The sequence below is a fragment of the Equus caballus genome, chromosome 14 (genome assembly GCF_041296265.1).
Source record: "Equus caballus isolate H_3958 breed thoroughbred chromosome 14, TB-T2T, whole genome shotgun sequence".
Classification (NCBI taxonomy): Eukaryota; Metazoa; Chordata; class Mammalia; order Perissodactyla; family Equidae; genus Equus; species Equus caballus.
Genome location: NC_091697.1, coordinates 12,640,303 through 12,656,137, shown reverse-complemented (window position 1 = coordinate 12,656,137; position 15,835 = coordinate 12,640,303). Strand labels below are relative to the sequence as shown.

The following is a 15,835-nucleotide window of genomic DNA, read 5'->3' as shown; positions in this document are numbered from 1 at the left end:
TAGGGACTAGGCTTCTCTTTAGCATAACTTCTAGTGAGCACAGTTGTAATCATATTTGACAGTACCTTTAGATTTTGTTTGAATCACACCTATGGTTACTTCTTCCATGAAAGGTTGTATGATTTTTTCCCCATCTACTTTCTATCTTTTCCCCAAAATTCCCATTGACATCTCTGTACCTTTTTAAACAATAATGTCATTTTTGTTGATGGTGTATATATATTTATTTCATCTCCCCCCATGCTAGCTAGTCATTTAATGGTTATAACTTTTACAGCTTCATTGTTTAGTGCTAAACTGCTGGAATGAAGCCCTGTGTCATGTCTTCCCTTTGCGTGCCTGCATTCCCTCGCTGAGTCTGATGAATCTATCTTGGCCGCAGACACCCAATCCTTTCCCTCCAGGTGAGAGGGTTTACCAGTAACGACAGCTCCTTTCTTTCCCTGTCTTCTCCCTCATCCACAGCTTCACCATCGTCTCTACCCAAAAGGAAGGTACACTTCAAGCCCACCCCTCTCATGTACCCTCCCTCGACTGCAGGAGGTCTCTGTTCAGACAAATCCCTCTATGTATCTTTGCTTCTCTGGCATTGTTTTTTTATAGCAAGTCTGGTCCTGACTGCCCCTAAGGTCCCCAGGACTCATGATTGTAAAATCATCCTTTAAAGTCTGAGCAAGATAAGCTCCACCAACAATAGTTTCAGGTGGGGCCGGCCCCATGGTCGAGTGGTTAAGTTTGCACACTCCACTTTGGTGGCCCAGCGTTTCGCCGGTTTGGATCCTGAGCACGGACCTGGCACATTCATGGACATTCATGTGTGTGTGTGTGTGTGTGTGTGTGTGTGTGCGCGCGCTGATATAGAGAGAAAGGGGAGGGAGGGAGCGGAAACAGAGACAAAGTGGAGAGATATCGAAAATGGGTCAAAATACTAATGGGTACACCTGGATAAAGGGTATATGGTTGTTTACCATCCATGCAACTTTTCCACAAGTTTATCTTTAAATAAATACATTTTAAAAATGGACCGTTGGCTGTTGTCCCAAATTTTGCCTGACCTTTGAGATTTCTGGCTTTGATTCCCGCAGCTGCCATCGCTAGCGTACCCAGACCCCAGAAGTGTGCAATGGTGACTTTAAAACAGTTGTCGCAGGTTCTGTCCCAGGCAAGAAACCCTGGATCCTCTTTGCACATTTAAAGTGTGCTAACATTCCAACAGGGTTTCACAAAATACTGGAAAAGAGCATCCCCCCCCAAAATTATTTTTTAAAAAATTATACATAATATAAAACAAAAACCAAAGGAAAGAACAAAATATTCAACATGTGTACAGCATGAAACCCTTAATTTCTTCCTTATCTGGTGCCACTGGGTTGTCTGTCTGCTGGGGTTTTGTGGTGTGAGTTGGTTTGCCGCCACTTCCTCTGCTCTGCTAGTCAGTTACCACTCCTGCACCGGATTTCCGTCTTCAAAAAATGTGTTGACATCTTTTGTCATATCTTCTCCCCTTCTTGTCATCCTCAAGGGCCTTATTCTTTTTAAATCCTTTGTTTTAGCAGCTTTATTGAAATATAGTTCACATACTATACATCTTACCCATTTAAAGTGTATAATTCCATGATTTTTGGTATATTCACAGATGGGTAACCATCACCACAGTCAATTTTAAAGCATTTTCATGACTTCAAAAAGAAACTTCATAACCTTTAGCTGTCATGCCCCTGTCCTCTCATCCCCCCAGCCCTAAGCAACCACTAGTCTACTTCCTCTCTCTCTAGATTTCCCTGTTCTGGACAATTTCGTATGAATGGAATCATATGAGGTTATTTGTGACTGGCCTCTTTCACTTCTGCGTAATGTTGTCAGGGTTTGTGTATATTGTAGCATGTATCAGTACTTTTTATTGCCAAAAAATATTACATTGTGTGGATATACCGTAGTTTATTTACCCATTCGTCAGTTGATGGACGTTTAGGTTGTTTCTGTCTTTTGACCGTTATGAATAATACTGCTAGCGACATTTGTGTACAAGTTCTTGTGTGGACATATGTTTTCATTTCTCTTGAGTGTCTAGCTAGAAGTGGAATTTCTAGGTAATATGGTAATTCTGTGTTTAACTTTTGAGGAACTGCCAGACGGTTTTCCAAAACAGCTGCACCACTTTTCATACCCACCAGCAGCATAGAAGGGTTTCAGTTTCTTGGCCTTCTAACACTTGCTATTATCTAACTTTCTGATTCTAGCCATCCTGTGTGTGAAGTGCTATCTCACAGTGGTTTTGATTTGCATTTCCCTGGTGACTAATGATGTGGAGCATCTTTTCATGTAATATTTTACTTTTGGGGAAGGAGAGGAGATAAAAAAGTGTTTGATCTCCTGTGTTTAACTCATCATACAGCAGCTCGTTTTAAATGTATTACAGGAAAAAAACTTTCTTCTAAATCTTTGAAAACACTTGCATGGTGATGTGAAGTCCTTATCACATGTACAGTTTTCTCCTTCTGTGCTCTCTACGTGCTGCAGTCACTGTGTGACTGAGGGACTGCAACACCGTGCACTGCATTTGCTTAGGAAGATTCCTTTCTGCGTGGGGTGGAGGGAGGAGTTAACTCAGTGACTTTTCAGGCTTGACTACAGGGCTGAGCAGAACTGATGGCCAGAGCATCTAAAGCTCAGTGCGTTTCCTCCCCATGGCTCTGTCCATCTGTCTTGGGTCAGTGAGCTCCACAGGTAGTAAATGTCAAAGAAACATGAGAGCTGTGACATGGGCACAAAGCATACACCTGAGAGACGGACGGCAGGATGTTCCCATGGGCTTTTGCCCCTTAACCGTAGTGTAGGAGACGGGCCGTATCACACGTGCAAGATGATGACAGTGAAAGTGGGGTCAGGGGTGCATGGGAAGTTCCACGGCTCTTGTGCGTGTTTAAACATCTCTGTAATAGAAGCTTAAAATAATGAAAGAAGCTGGGTGCCTCCTAAAGAGAGGGAGGGGACGAGAGGAGACCTGGCAAGGGGGCTCAGTCCGTCAAGACGAGGGTTCAGCTCTCTCAATAAGGACATTTCAGGAAGTGTAATCACTGAGGTTAGGAAGGAAACGTCTTTTCATATAACTGGAAAGAAGGAAAGGAGGAACGGGAAAAGGTTTTTGTGAAGCTTTATTGACGGAAAGTTCCTGTCTCCTGACTTCTAGTTCCTCTGTGATCAGTGGTCCAGCACATCTACTGAGCAAATGGAGACAGCCTAAATTTGAGGAAAGTGGAGGAGATTTGAAATAAATTTGAGTGTCCCTGGAGAGAGAATGGAGTAAGGAAACAGCGACCTAAGCTCCATTTGTTTTGTTCTCATGTTAGTAAGCATGGGATAATTCTTTGTGGAATGAGTGAGTAATTTCCAGCTAGTGCTGGGGCTGAATTTACTGTGGCATCGGTAGACTCCATTGTGAGATTTAATCCAATAGTGATCAATTAGATATAGGAAGGCATTTCTGGGAAAGGCAGAGAGATGGGATTTTGCCAGACAGGAAGGATTAAAAGGGATTGGATGGGGCCCATTAGTAGCGGAGCTGTTTAAATGTTGGTTACCTGACAGACCATCAAGTCTACCCTGGAGAGGGAGGAAATGTAAACAAGAGCTTGACGGACAGACAAGGAGTAAGTGGAAAAATGAATGGCCTGGAGTTGGAAAGTTAACAAGGGGCATGTGAATCAGAAGAATGAGAGACGAGGCCAAGGGGTGGAATGTCCGACTGTAATAATCTGGATGGCTGAAGTGTTCCTGGTGATAAGCTCTGGAGTGTGGCAGTAACTACACTGGAATGGAAGGAAAGGACCCTAAGATGAGATGATGCAGAAACTGAGAGGCTGGTCTTTGGCTGGTCTATCCACATCGATGGTAGAGCCCTCCATGGCCTCCTCACCTCTTCAAGTCTCCTGCCCTGGGCCCCATCCCCCTCCCAGGACCTCCACAGAATCTGCATTCTTTCTTTGACCTCAAGTTTCAGACATTGTGGGGTCAATGGCATAACTCTGGACAAGAAGATACAAGTGTGGAGTGAGAGAGGCTGTAGTGGACACCGGTTTTGTTTTTGGTTTTTGTTTTAACACCTAGCATTCACAAGTCTTTCTGGGAAAACTACCTCCAGTGCCCTCTGGGATACTCACCCCATTTGTGTAGAGTGTGTGTGTGTGTGTGTGTGTGTGTGTGTGTGTGCGCGCGCACGCGCATGCGTGTTCGGTTTTGTTACAATAGTTACCATTATACTTGTATCTTTTCTAATGTCCTCAAATTCCTTTCCCTTACTTGGAGTCTTATTTCGTTTGTCACCTATATCTTGACCCCCTCATATTACTTATAGAACAATCATTTTATTCTATTTTTCCCTTTTTCTCCTCCCTTCCATTTTTAAAATCATGTTTTTAGAAAACAAAATTGGTATTTTATTTTTCCACCCTTGTAACATCTTTATTTTACTTAGACATCTACAACTTAATGTATTTAACGCTCACCATCATAATGCTTTTTGAATTTGGCCCCAGTTGACACTCAGCCAATTTTTGAGTCCCAGTCTGTCTAAGTGGAGTTGCCTTTCCTCCAAACCCCTATTGTAAGGGTGGGTATGTGTGCAGTCCATGGTGAGACCCCCATATATCTGTAACCTGGTGCACAGTCTGGGACTCACCTCTGGTTCATGAGCTGCAGGTGTTCTGGGGGAGACCAACCATGGCTCCACCAAGGCCGTGAATATCAGAGGCGGCACTTCCATCCCGATAGGTGAACTGTACACACTAAGGGCAAGATCTTGTATATTCTTATTAAGCATAGATGGAAGGAAGGCAGAAAGATCACCTTCCCAAAGAGGGGGATGCCATGCCTGATGACCTCCCTGCAGATATTGTTTAGTATTCAAAGAACAGCCCAGTGCCTTTTTGGAATAAGGCATCAGTGTGCTGTGCAGTGCCTGGATCAGCCTCAAGGTGGTGATGCCTGGATCAGATTGAGGAGGGGGCGGGGGGAACAGGAAACAGGACAGGGTCACCATATGGATGATGAGGCATAAAGCTTTGTTCTACCAGCAAGGTCCTTCTTTCCCCTCTTCATTTTTTCTTCCCTCCTCGCTTACTCCAAGTCATCTTTTCCTTACTCTCAGCTTTATTTTATCCTGGGAGGTAGGTGGCTACCTGATCAACATTGTTACTACTGGCAGCTGAGTGATGCTTTTGCTCTGCAACAAAATGTCATTGGGCAGTCTGAAGAAATACCTACAGAGGGGCACCACTTCCCCCAGGTGCCTTTCCAGTAGGGAAACCTCAATGTAAAGTTTAAAGTATTCTTCCCTAACACATTAATATGACTCACATGACAGATTCTTAAGGTGTGTCTGTGCTGTTCCTAGCCCCTCCCCCACCAGCCCAGGATCCACTGCAGCAATACCCTCCCCCACCCCCCAAATCCCATTCAGGGTTCACCCCCTGTGGGGTCCTCTGGTCACTGACCTTTAAATCATGATGAAGCCACTGTTTTTTCTTCATTGTTGTTTTATGAATTGCATACCTATTCTTGACCCTCTTCGGATAGAGAACACCTGTCTTCCCTACTCTCTGAAGGATGTAAAACATTCAGTGAGCGGAAGGTGTGGGCTGCTCTACACTTTCGTTAAGGCTAAGCGAAGAGGCAGGAGGCAGAACCCACCTCCTCAAACTTCATCAGGGAGGAAATGGGCTTTTGGGAGCACGTGATATCTCTTTGTCAACAAGAGCTGCAGAGCACTGGTGACCTTTCAGAAGCCAGAGGAAGCAATCAGTAAGAGCTGAACTCACTCCTCCTTTTCCCTAAGCACAAGCCCTGAGTTACCTGAAACCCATGCCCCCAACACAGGACACAGAAAAGACATCACTATTATTAGAGAATCATTTATTGGGGAGAATTAATATTCTCCACAAGAAGGAATTATTTTGCGGTGGGAAATTTTCCGCTCTCGAAACGCTGGAAAAGCGTTTTCTGTTGACATAGAGACGGATCCCTAAACATAGTGCCTTTAGCAGTGGTGAGAACAGCTGGAGGCCCCTGGGCCGGCTTGACGCCTGCAGCTGGAGCTTGGATGGGGCACATGCTCCCTGCGGGGCACAGATAAGGGACGCTTCTGATCCAATAGCTGATCTTTAAATGCCACGACTTTCTGAGGGTGTCCTTTCTGGTCTCTGATCCATCTAGAACATGTAGGATAATTCCGGCCAGCAAAGACAACTTCTTGGTGGCAGGACTTGGTGTTTGGCACTTTACAGGAGGGAGCCCTGTAGTTGGAAGGATGCCCCTGGACGGGCTCTGCCTGGGCCTGCTCTTCTGCCTTCTGCTCAGTTTTCACAAACTTCCTCAGGGAAGGAAGGGGCTCTTGAGGGCGGGTGACCTCTGTTGCACACCGCTGCCCCAGTTTCTCCACTGGGAACTTCCCAGGGACCGTCCTGGTCTTCTGAGCCGTGGTGGTCCCAGTAACGGTAGCTCTCCCTTTAACCAGGCCTCTGCTCTGTGCAGATGATATGGGGTTGCCCTTTTCCTGGGGATGTTCTTGCTTTTTGCCTTTTGTCCCAGGATGAAGCCATTGAAAAATGTGGTTCATCTTTTTTCTGAACAGACTTTCAGGAGGAGGCTGTGCCTTCTGTGATGAGGTCTGGGAAGACTTGCTCCCAAGCGTCTCCTCTGATGCTGTGATCTGAGTAGGGAAACTCTTTCTTGTAGGTTGGGATGTCCCCAACCCTGCATCCCCTCCACCAAGCTCTTCTTTGTTGGGGCCCGGAGGGCTCACTCTCATTGTAGCTGGTGGGAATTTCTTATCCTCGGACCTCTTTAGGTCTTTCTTAGGGACCCAAGGCTCCTGCCGCTGCTGCCTGCTGATCCCACTGTCCTCCAGATGGACACGCAGCACCTGGGAAGCTCCCATGTCCCCACTGGAGACACCGTCGGCATGAGTCGCTGAGGCCTTGTAAGTCAAGCTCTCTGAGGCAGGGGACCTGTCAGTGTGTTGGCCTTGGACCTGGCTCTGATTCCTCTTCTCCAGTTTCGACTTTAATTCCCCAAACAGATGTTCCTTAAGATCCGATGACTTTGGATCTTGGGGAACTTGTCTTTTTGGTGCAGGGCTTTCAATGGTCCCAGTAATTTCTATTTTACTGTGATTCTCACGTATCATTTGGGAGCTTCCTGGCTTGCTGGTTGTCAACACATTACCAGTTTTTGACTGCAGAGCGTTGAGCTCCTTGGCCCTGAATATGTCCCTGGCCGTGTTGTGCACGGAAAAGTGTTCCGACTTCATCTTTTTGTCCTGTCGCCCTTCTCTTCTATCACTGGAACTCACTCTCTCATCCTTTGTCTCATGTTTGGCACCAGCTTGCCTTGCAGGCAGCTCTGGGGGGCATCTGTTGCCTAGCTGAGTAAATTTCTGACTCGCTTTGCCTGTGATGCCCCATGTGACAGGCAGATGAGTCTGCCTGGCACCCTTACTCCTCTGAACAACCTCTGCAATCTCTTGGTTGATACCAGAGGGTGATTGTCTCGGCACCCCTTGTCCTTCCCTGCCCATAGGTGAAGTAGCAGGGCAAAGACGATCCAGGACCAGGGCTGAATTTGTTGTTTCCGCTTTTTCTTGAAGAACAGATTTAGAGCTTCCTCTATGGGGCTCGAAGCCCTCGGATTTGGAGTCGACTTCCAAAGTTGGGTTATTTGAGGGGGGACAGTAGAAATAGGACAAGGACTGGGATGCAGCATCTTCCAATTTAAACGCCTGTATGGATTCAAGGACCCTGCAGGGCAGGCCCCACTCCATCCTCATACGGAAACTTTTAATATGGGTTTCCATCATCTGTTGTGCACTGGAATCAATGAAGCAAAGCTCCTGGAAGGTATTCAGGGAGGATTCCCCACCCACTGAAGGTGGCAAACTCCTCTGTGTTATTTGGGTGCGGGATTTGTCAGAAAGCAGCAATGTCTGCTTGCTAGCATGCCATGAACTGCACACAGTCCCAGGGAGCCGAGCCTCACTGATTTCCTCAAACTTCTTGCTCAAATGTGCTTTCAGGACATTTTCAAGTTGTTTCTGATCTAGACTTTCCTCCAAGGCCCTTGAAGTTTTCCCTGACAGACTTGCCATGTGACTATTTAGGTCTTTCTCAGAGTCATATGCCGGATCCTTATCTGAAGAGCTCTCTGGGTCACTCAACAGATGAGCTTTTGGGCCGTTCTCTGGGCTATGCCCCTGATCCTTCCCCATCTCCTTCTCTACCTGAAGCAGTTCTGAACCCCTCTCATGGAAGCTTTTGGATTGGCTCAATCCAACATTTAGATCTTTGTTCACCGAGATCCGTGAGAGTCCACGATTGCTTTCTGACTTAGCTATCTCTGAGAAATCTCTTGGAGGCATCATCAGTGACAGACACTCACAGATCCTGCGGGGCAGGCCCCACTGGTGTTGGATGAGCCTCTTTCGAAGGTGATGTTCCAGTTTCTTCCTCAGCTCATCACTGAGAGGAAACTCTACGGGAAGGGTGGAGATGGAGGCATGGGCCTGGGAGGCCTGATGGTAAGGAAAGTTGGGAGCTGAAGAACAAAATTCTTCCTGAGATCTTTGGACTACAGAGGGGGAACCCCACAAACTTTCCTGTTGCTTCTGCAACACTTTCCATTCCAGTTGTTGAATTTCAGATGAGGTGAGAGACTCTGATTCATCCTGGGGTCTATGGTAACACACTCCACAGATCCTTATCTGGGGTAGAGGACCAGATGGTAGGATTGGGAGTGGGGATTTAAGGTGGGCCTGGGACTTGACCTGAGTGAGAGGTAGGGGCTGGGATTGGGGCAGGGTTTGAGGCAAGGGTTGGGGCTGGATCTCAGGCAAGGATGGAGGTGGGCGATGGAGAGGTACTGGGGATTCTTGGCTCATGGAGGCATTTGAGATGGTATTGAAAAGGAAGATTGTGGTGCAGTCACTTGAGTCACGGATAGCAGAGGGCAAGGACTCGCTGTGCAGAGATGGGAGACCCCAGAAGAGCTGCATACATTTTTCCTGTAAATGGTCCTCCAAGATTTTAGGATATGGGGGCTGCTCACGCATGTGCAGCTCCTTTGGTCTGCCTGCACTGCTCCAGAAAGGAAGGGAGAATGCTGAGTCACACTCATCAGCATTTGACTCTGACATTTTCCCCGAAGGATCTAGTTGGTGGCCTGGCCTAAGCTTTTTTGGAAAAGAGCCCTTCTCCTTCTCCTTTTCCTTCCACATCAGGAAATCACTCCTCTTTCGGACTTGTCTCTCCAGGAGTGCCAGGACATGAGGGCTGAGAAATGAGAGGTTACCAGGCTCTATAAGGTTAGCTGTAGGGTGTCTCTCCAGAGAGGACTCTGAAGAATGGAGGGCAAGAAACTCTCGATTAAAATCACGTGGTGCCAAGGTGGAAGGTGCTAAGAACAAGTCTTTGGCACAAGCTTGCCACCAGGATAATTCTGAAATTGACAGGCTTGAATGGTCAGTGCCTCTGATTGTTGGGACATAAGTGGACAACCCACCAGGGCTATCTGGAGATGAGTTCTCTGGAACAGACTTCAATAAAATGGAAACCGATTTAGATTGAGTCACAGTTAAAGGGTGGTCTGTCGGTGGTGAGAGAGACAGGCTTGGTGGTCCGTGATGACAAGCCAGTGAGTCACTGGGATTCATTATCTGGGACAAATTTGGTAAGGGGTTAATATCTTGGGAAAGGGTGCGGTCAAGAGAGAAGATCGTATTCAGAGACAGAGTGGCCTCTGGTTGGAGAATAGGATCCATTGCCTGGGTGTCATGTGGTGGGAGAGGGGGAAGGGCAAGGGGTTGGGGTGGGGAATGGTCTGCTGGGAATTTGGACTCCAAGGGAGGAAAAGGCTCTGGTGGCATAGAGTGACCCGGTGGTGAGGGTGAAAGAAAGTCAGCTAAGGGTGTCATTGGGTTAGGTGAGAGGACGGAGGGGGGCGGTGGGGAAGGGTCAGGTGGAGGGGATGGTGTTAGGTCTCCTGGAGGGATTTCTGAGAAGGCAGAGGACAGAGTGAATGATGACTCAGTCCCAGAAGCTGTGGAAGCCATAGAGGACACAGAGGCAGTATCATCTTCCAGGTCCTCCAGGAACAGCAGCCGATTGATCTCAGCAGTTGTGCTATTACACACCTCACAGGAGGGGTCTGGGCATAATAGTTGACGAATGCGGGTGGTATCGAGAGGCCGGCCTAGGGGCCTGCGGGAGACAGGAAGTAGAAAACTGTAGCCAGGACCAGAACAAGGAAAGGAGGACCTGCTGGCCTGTCAGGGGAGGGGCCACCTGAAGCCTGCTGCCCCTTCACAATGCCCCACATCTATGACTTCACCATACACTCAGCAGCCCTCACCCCAAGGCGTTCATTCACATACCCGTTCCTATGGCAAACCCCTCCCATGACTACTGCAGGCTGTACTGAATCCCTGGAATTGCAGAGAACATGTTAAAGAAGGATCAGGAAAGAAAAGACTAGTCACCTTTTCAGAATAGAAATTAGCCTCCTTTTCTCCTCTGTTTCCCTCTGGTAGTTTCTCCAACCTGGGAAACCAGAAGAGTGAATTACATGTAATAAAGGTAGAAGCATAGGTGTTACACGGGAGTCCCTTTATGGGAGACCCTTGGGATATTAACGGGATATTAACTCTGAAAGCCCCAAGAATCAGTAGATGTGGTCAAACGGTCAATGATAATATTAATAAGGTTCACATGTGTTTGTTGCTTCATTTATAAAGTACTGTCACATACATTATCCCATGGGATGTTCAAAACCACCATGTGAGGAACATAGGTCAATGGTTACCTCAAAGAGGAGTCTGATCATCCAGGAAGTCAACGTAGTTTCACAAGGTCAGGAGACAGAAGTTCTGACTCTTGACATCTCCCACGGCAACCCACTGGGCAACACCCATTGTCCAGGCCCATCACTGCTTCATGCCCAGAGCTGGGCAGAGCAGGAATCTGAGAAATGTCTCGGGTTCTGACTACCTTCCCATGAGCCTTTCCTCTGAGGCCTCTATTTTCTGAGAGGGACTCTATCTAGCGACTGATCCTCAGAGACCATGGACCTGGGACCTCATGGAGAGGACAGGAAGGGTCACCCTTGGAGAGCTCAGGTGGGATAGGTGGAACCTTACCACTTGATGTTCCACCTTTTCTTCTCCTCTTGGCTCTGCCCTGACGCTGAGAACAAAAAGAAAAGAATGAGGAGTGAGGACTTAGTTGGCTTGCTCCTCTCTCTAGGAAACTCAGATATTCATCCAAGATTAATGTCACTCTCTATTTTTATTACTAGCACTTTGTGTTCTTTCCCTTTCTGAATTTCTAAAGGTGATAACATACTTTCAATTTTTCCTTCTTTGAAAAACTCGGAGGATTTTTGGCTAGAGTCCACACTTGATCTTCTCAGTCAGAAGTCCTCTGCTCAAGGAGGGCATAGACTCTGAGGCCCACAGTCACATCTGTGCTTCCTCAGATAGGCCCCTGTATCCTGGGACAGAGCTCACACTCCAGTGTCTGCTCAGAGGCTCAGCCCTGCTCTCCTGATCTGCCCAATACAAAGGACGGTTTGGTCGAATGACGCCCGTCATGGGAATGTGACTCGTGATCCAGTGTTGGGAACAGTGTTCTCCTACACAGATCCCAAACTCTCTAAATAACCTAATGCAGGGCCGTGAAATCACTGATGGGATTTTATCCGGGAATCCTCCACCACACCCAGATGGTCTGTGAGTTTTAAATGGGAAACAGTCACAGCTGAACCCCTAGTCCTGCCTGGCCTATTCCCCTAGGAGGATGATGTTCTATCCTCTATTCAGACTTGCCATCTTAGGAGTCTCTCTGGACCAACTCATTTAAAAATGTGGGACTAGAAATGGAAACAACAATAAAAAATCCCTGTTGGTGGCTTGCCCAGGGATCCTTACCTTTTGGTAGATTTTGGTTTTCCACAAGGTTGGTAAAGATGGAATCCCCACCAGGAAGCACAGGAACAGAAGAAGCAACCACAACCCACACACGATGGTGAGGTTGCGGTCACTATCTAAGAATGTTGAGCAGATGCTCAAAAACAACTCAATATGGCTATTCAGAAATGAGAGAACATTCCATTGACTGAACTCCATTTTCTGAATCGCAAGGCTGCCTGAGGCAACTGAGCTCTGAGAGTGTCCGCACTTGCTTATAATCCCAGGCCTGCATCACAGAGCACTGAAGAGTCACAAAGGGTTTCAGAGGGTGGGGGAGGGGACATGAAGAGGGTGTGCCCATGGCCCCTTCCCCCCACCAGCCCAGCTGATCTCTCCATCCATCCTGGGCCCTCCAGGTCCCTCTGCCCTACCCTGCCATCCTATTTTCCAACTCTGTCCGTTCATGAAATCATACAATTACATTAATGAAATTTTGTGCCTGTTCCACCTGTACTCCAGATATTACCTGGGCCCCCTTTACTGTTTGGAGAGCTTGACTTTGGTTTCACCAATTCCACTGCCTCGAAAGTCTGAAATGCTCCCTGGAATTTTTGCTTGTACCCAGACATTTACACTCAGAATCATATATGTCCTCAAATCCATCTTTCCTTTAGAATGTTTTTGCCTTACATGAACCCTGATATAGAACTTAAAGTTCTTCTTTACTCATTTGGTTTTGTGAATGTTGAATAACAAATTTTAGTTTTTTGCTTCAGTCAGCCTTTACCATTCTCAGCCAGTGGGGCTGACTCAAATAACTGAAATGAGTAATTCATTATTCAACATTCACTAGACTAAAATCAGTACAGGTGTACCTCACTTAATGAAAGGGAAATGTTTAGAGAAATGCATCATTAGGCAATTTCATTGCTGTGTGAACATCACACAGTGTACTTACACAAACCTAAGTGGTAGAGCCTACTACACACCTAGGCTATGTGGTGCTACCTGTATGGGACCACTGTCATATATGTGGTCCATCAGTGACCGAAACATCATTAATATTGTTATGTGGTGCGTGACTGTGGTGGATGACAATGACAAAATGGAATACCATTTTCAAGGCTTCTAAAATGGAGCTGGGAGGCCATTAAGGAAGTGGGGCTTATGCTTGTACACCACATCCACCACCAGACGTTAACTGAACTTTTGAGCTTTACCTGACAGCAGAGGTCACATCTTGAAGTGTTTCCTCATTCCAAGAAGGGACAGTCTGCCTAGGACCAACTATGTTCTGGCAAGTCAGCTCACCCCATGCCAGAACCAGTCAGTAACTGTTCACTGTAGACCTTTGTAAGCCTGTGTCCTTTCCTTTTATCTACCCCTGCCTCCTTTGTCTTCCTAGGAGCACATTTGAGCTTCTACTCGAATCTACATCTCCTGAATTGCAATTCTTGAGACCCCAAATAAACTTTTTGGTTCTTTTGCAGTTTATGCCTCTTATTTGCTGACTTTATATGGTGACAGAAGTGGGATCCCTAGCTACTGACCTTCAATTCTGGTGCCACTTCACAGACACAAGCAAGGTGCCTGCAAAGAATCTTTTGTGCTCTGCTGTCTCCTCCTGGTGGCTCTGGTTCCTGGTGGTAAGTCCTCCTGGGCCTGGACCTCCCATTTTTGGTAGAGGTCCAGACTCTTTCTGTAGGCGTCCTTTGATACTGGTTCTGGCCATCCTTCCGTTGTCAGCTTTGTCAGAAACTTCTGTTTCTTTCACTCCTTTTTTGGGCCTTTGATCCTTTGGTAAGTTCATACAAATGAGAAATCCATTTTCTAAGAGGACCACCAAAGAACAGCCCCACTCTGGGACTCCTGCTGGTTTTGTCTTTAAAGAATACAGACCTTCTACATGTAGATTTTTGTCCCACTGGGCTCAGATTACTCAGGGTGATTTAAGGCTTCACTGGCCTAAATGGGGCTCCTTTGAAATTCCTAAATTGGTTTATCTGTGCACTCAATTGGAAAAAGCCTATCAAACCAAACAAATAAAATGGGAAACTTTTTAACATTGGTATCTTGAGGCCTCTAAATGAAACACTGAAAAGGACACTTCCTTGCAAGCCATAACAATGTCGTAACTAAGAATTTCAAGTGATTAAATGTAAATGCCATCGATAAAAGAATATTAACTCCTCCTGTATTTGTCAGGGTTCTCTGGAGAACCAAGGAGATTATCTATATATATATAATATATATTAATAGTGATATATAATAGAATATATAATCCATTGTATCTATATTTAAATTCATTTATTTAGTTCTATAAATTACATATATACACATAAAATTTATATATAAAAGAAACTTTGGCCTCGCCCCTAACTGCCTAAAAGAATTTAAGACAGAAGGCCTGTTCCAGGAAGGAGCTGTCAACGTAGGGAACTCTAGATGTGGTAGAGAAGAAGGTACCTAGCCGGGCCCATTTTACACAAGTTCTCTCTCATTTGTTTAGAGATGGCCCAGCAAACATTTGGTTTTCTGTCTCCTTGTGAATTGGCTTCCTCCTCTTTGAAGTCCCAAACCATGACCCCCAAACCCGCGCCTTTGTAAAATATCTAAACCCTAACCATAGACCTGGCAGACACGCTGTAGACTGAGCAGCAGCATGAAGACCAGGGTCAACCTGATGACATTGTGGGTGGGACTACTGGCTGCTTGTCCACATCCTTGTCCTGGGTGCCCAGGAAGGCAGTCACCCAGCAACTTGCAGTGAGGTGTGGCGTGTGACTATGTTTCAGCCAATGCAATGGGAGTGGAAGTGGTGTGTGCCATTTCCAGGTTGGAACTTTTGAAAGCAGGTGTGTCTTCTCCGTGTTCCTTCTTTCTCCTTGTTCAGATTGGTTGCAGACGACGATACAGGCATCAGGAATGGCAGAGCCAAGAGACGGGAATTCATGGGTGACTGACACACCCTGTGGAAGAGAACCACCTGCCCAACGCGAAACCCACCTTGGCCTGTAAGGTAATCACACATAAATTTCTACTCTCTGGTTATTCTTTTTCGGGATCTGCTTGTTATTTTCTTAACTATTATGGAAATATTTCAAATATGCAGAAGAGTACATAGTATGACCTCTATCTCCGGCCCCAATACCCAGAAAGAACAGACGTTCAATTCTGCCCTATTTGCTTCCGATGTTGCATTCATTTGCTGGGGCTGCCATGACAAAATACCACACGTAGGGTGGCTTAAACAATAGAAATTTATTTTCTCACGGTTCTGGAGGCCGAAGTTCAAGATCAAGGCATTGGCCGGTATAGTCTCTTCTGAGGCCTCTCTCCCCGGCCGCTTCTCCCTGTGTCCTCACACGGTCTTCCCTCTGTGTGTGTCTGAGTTCTAATCTTCTCTTCTTATGTGAGTATCAGTCACATTGGATTGGAGCCTACCCATGTGACCTCACTTTACCTTAATTACCTCTTTAGAGGCCCTCTCTCCAAATACAGCCCTATTTTGAGGTCCTGGAGTTAGGACTTCAACATATGAATTTTCAGGGACATGATTCAGCCCACAACGATATCTCTGTTTTTAAGAAGCAAAATGTTGCTGTCACACCTAAAATTCACATTTCCATCCCGTTCTCCTCCCTCCCTCATCATAGGTATCAATATCCTAAAATTAATTACATTCTTTATGATTCCAAGAATATCCATGTGCATGGCTCCATTAACAAAAGATTACATTTTTATGCATAGTCAAGACATACATGTGTATGTCTCCGTTAACAAATTCTTACATTGTTATGCACTTAAAAAATGTACAGGAACAGCATCACACTGCACATGTCCTTCTTTGATTGGCTTTGGGCTATAAATGGGGAAGGAAAA

The 15,835-nt window shown here is 46.2% G+C and overlaps 2 long non-coding RNA genes across 33 annotated transcripts in view; one reads left to right on the top strand and one right to left on the bottom strand.

Moving 5' to 3' along the window:
• Positions 1-15,835, top strand: part of LOC138917397 (uncharacterized) — a 77,482-nt gene that overhangs the window by 42,070 nt on the left and 19,577 nt on the right. For 31 of the 32 annotated variants that reach the window (XR_011425303.1, XR_011425323.1, XR_011425313.1 and 28 more), the window contains 2 exons: positions 13,444-13,599; positions 14,847-14,972. This is a non-coding gene — a long non-coding RNA (uncharacterized lncRNA). Of the gene's footprint in view, positions 1-10,951; positions 11,162-13,443; positions 13,600-14,846; positions 14,973-15,835 lie in introns of those variants that run through there. The other variant, XR_011425341.1, reaches the window with a different exon arrangement.
• LOC138917400 (uncharacterized) lies at positions 5,894-12,206 on the bottom strand. The gene is made up of 4 exons (XR_011425347.1): positions 11,972-12,206; positions 11,183-11,228; positions 10,526-10,586; positions 5,894-10,247 (listed from the first exon to the last, which is right to left on the bottom strand). It is a non-coding gene; the product is annotated as an uncharacterized lncRNA (long non-coding RNA).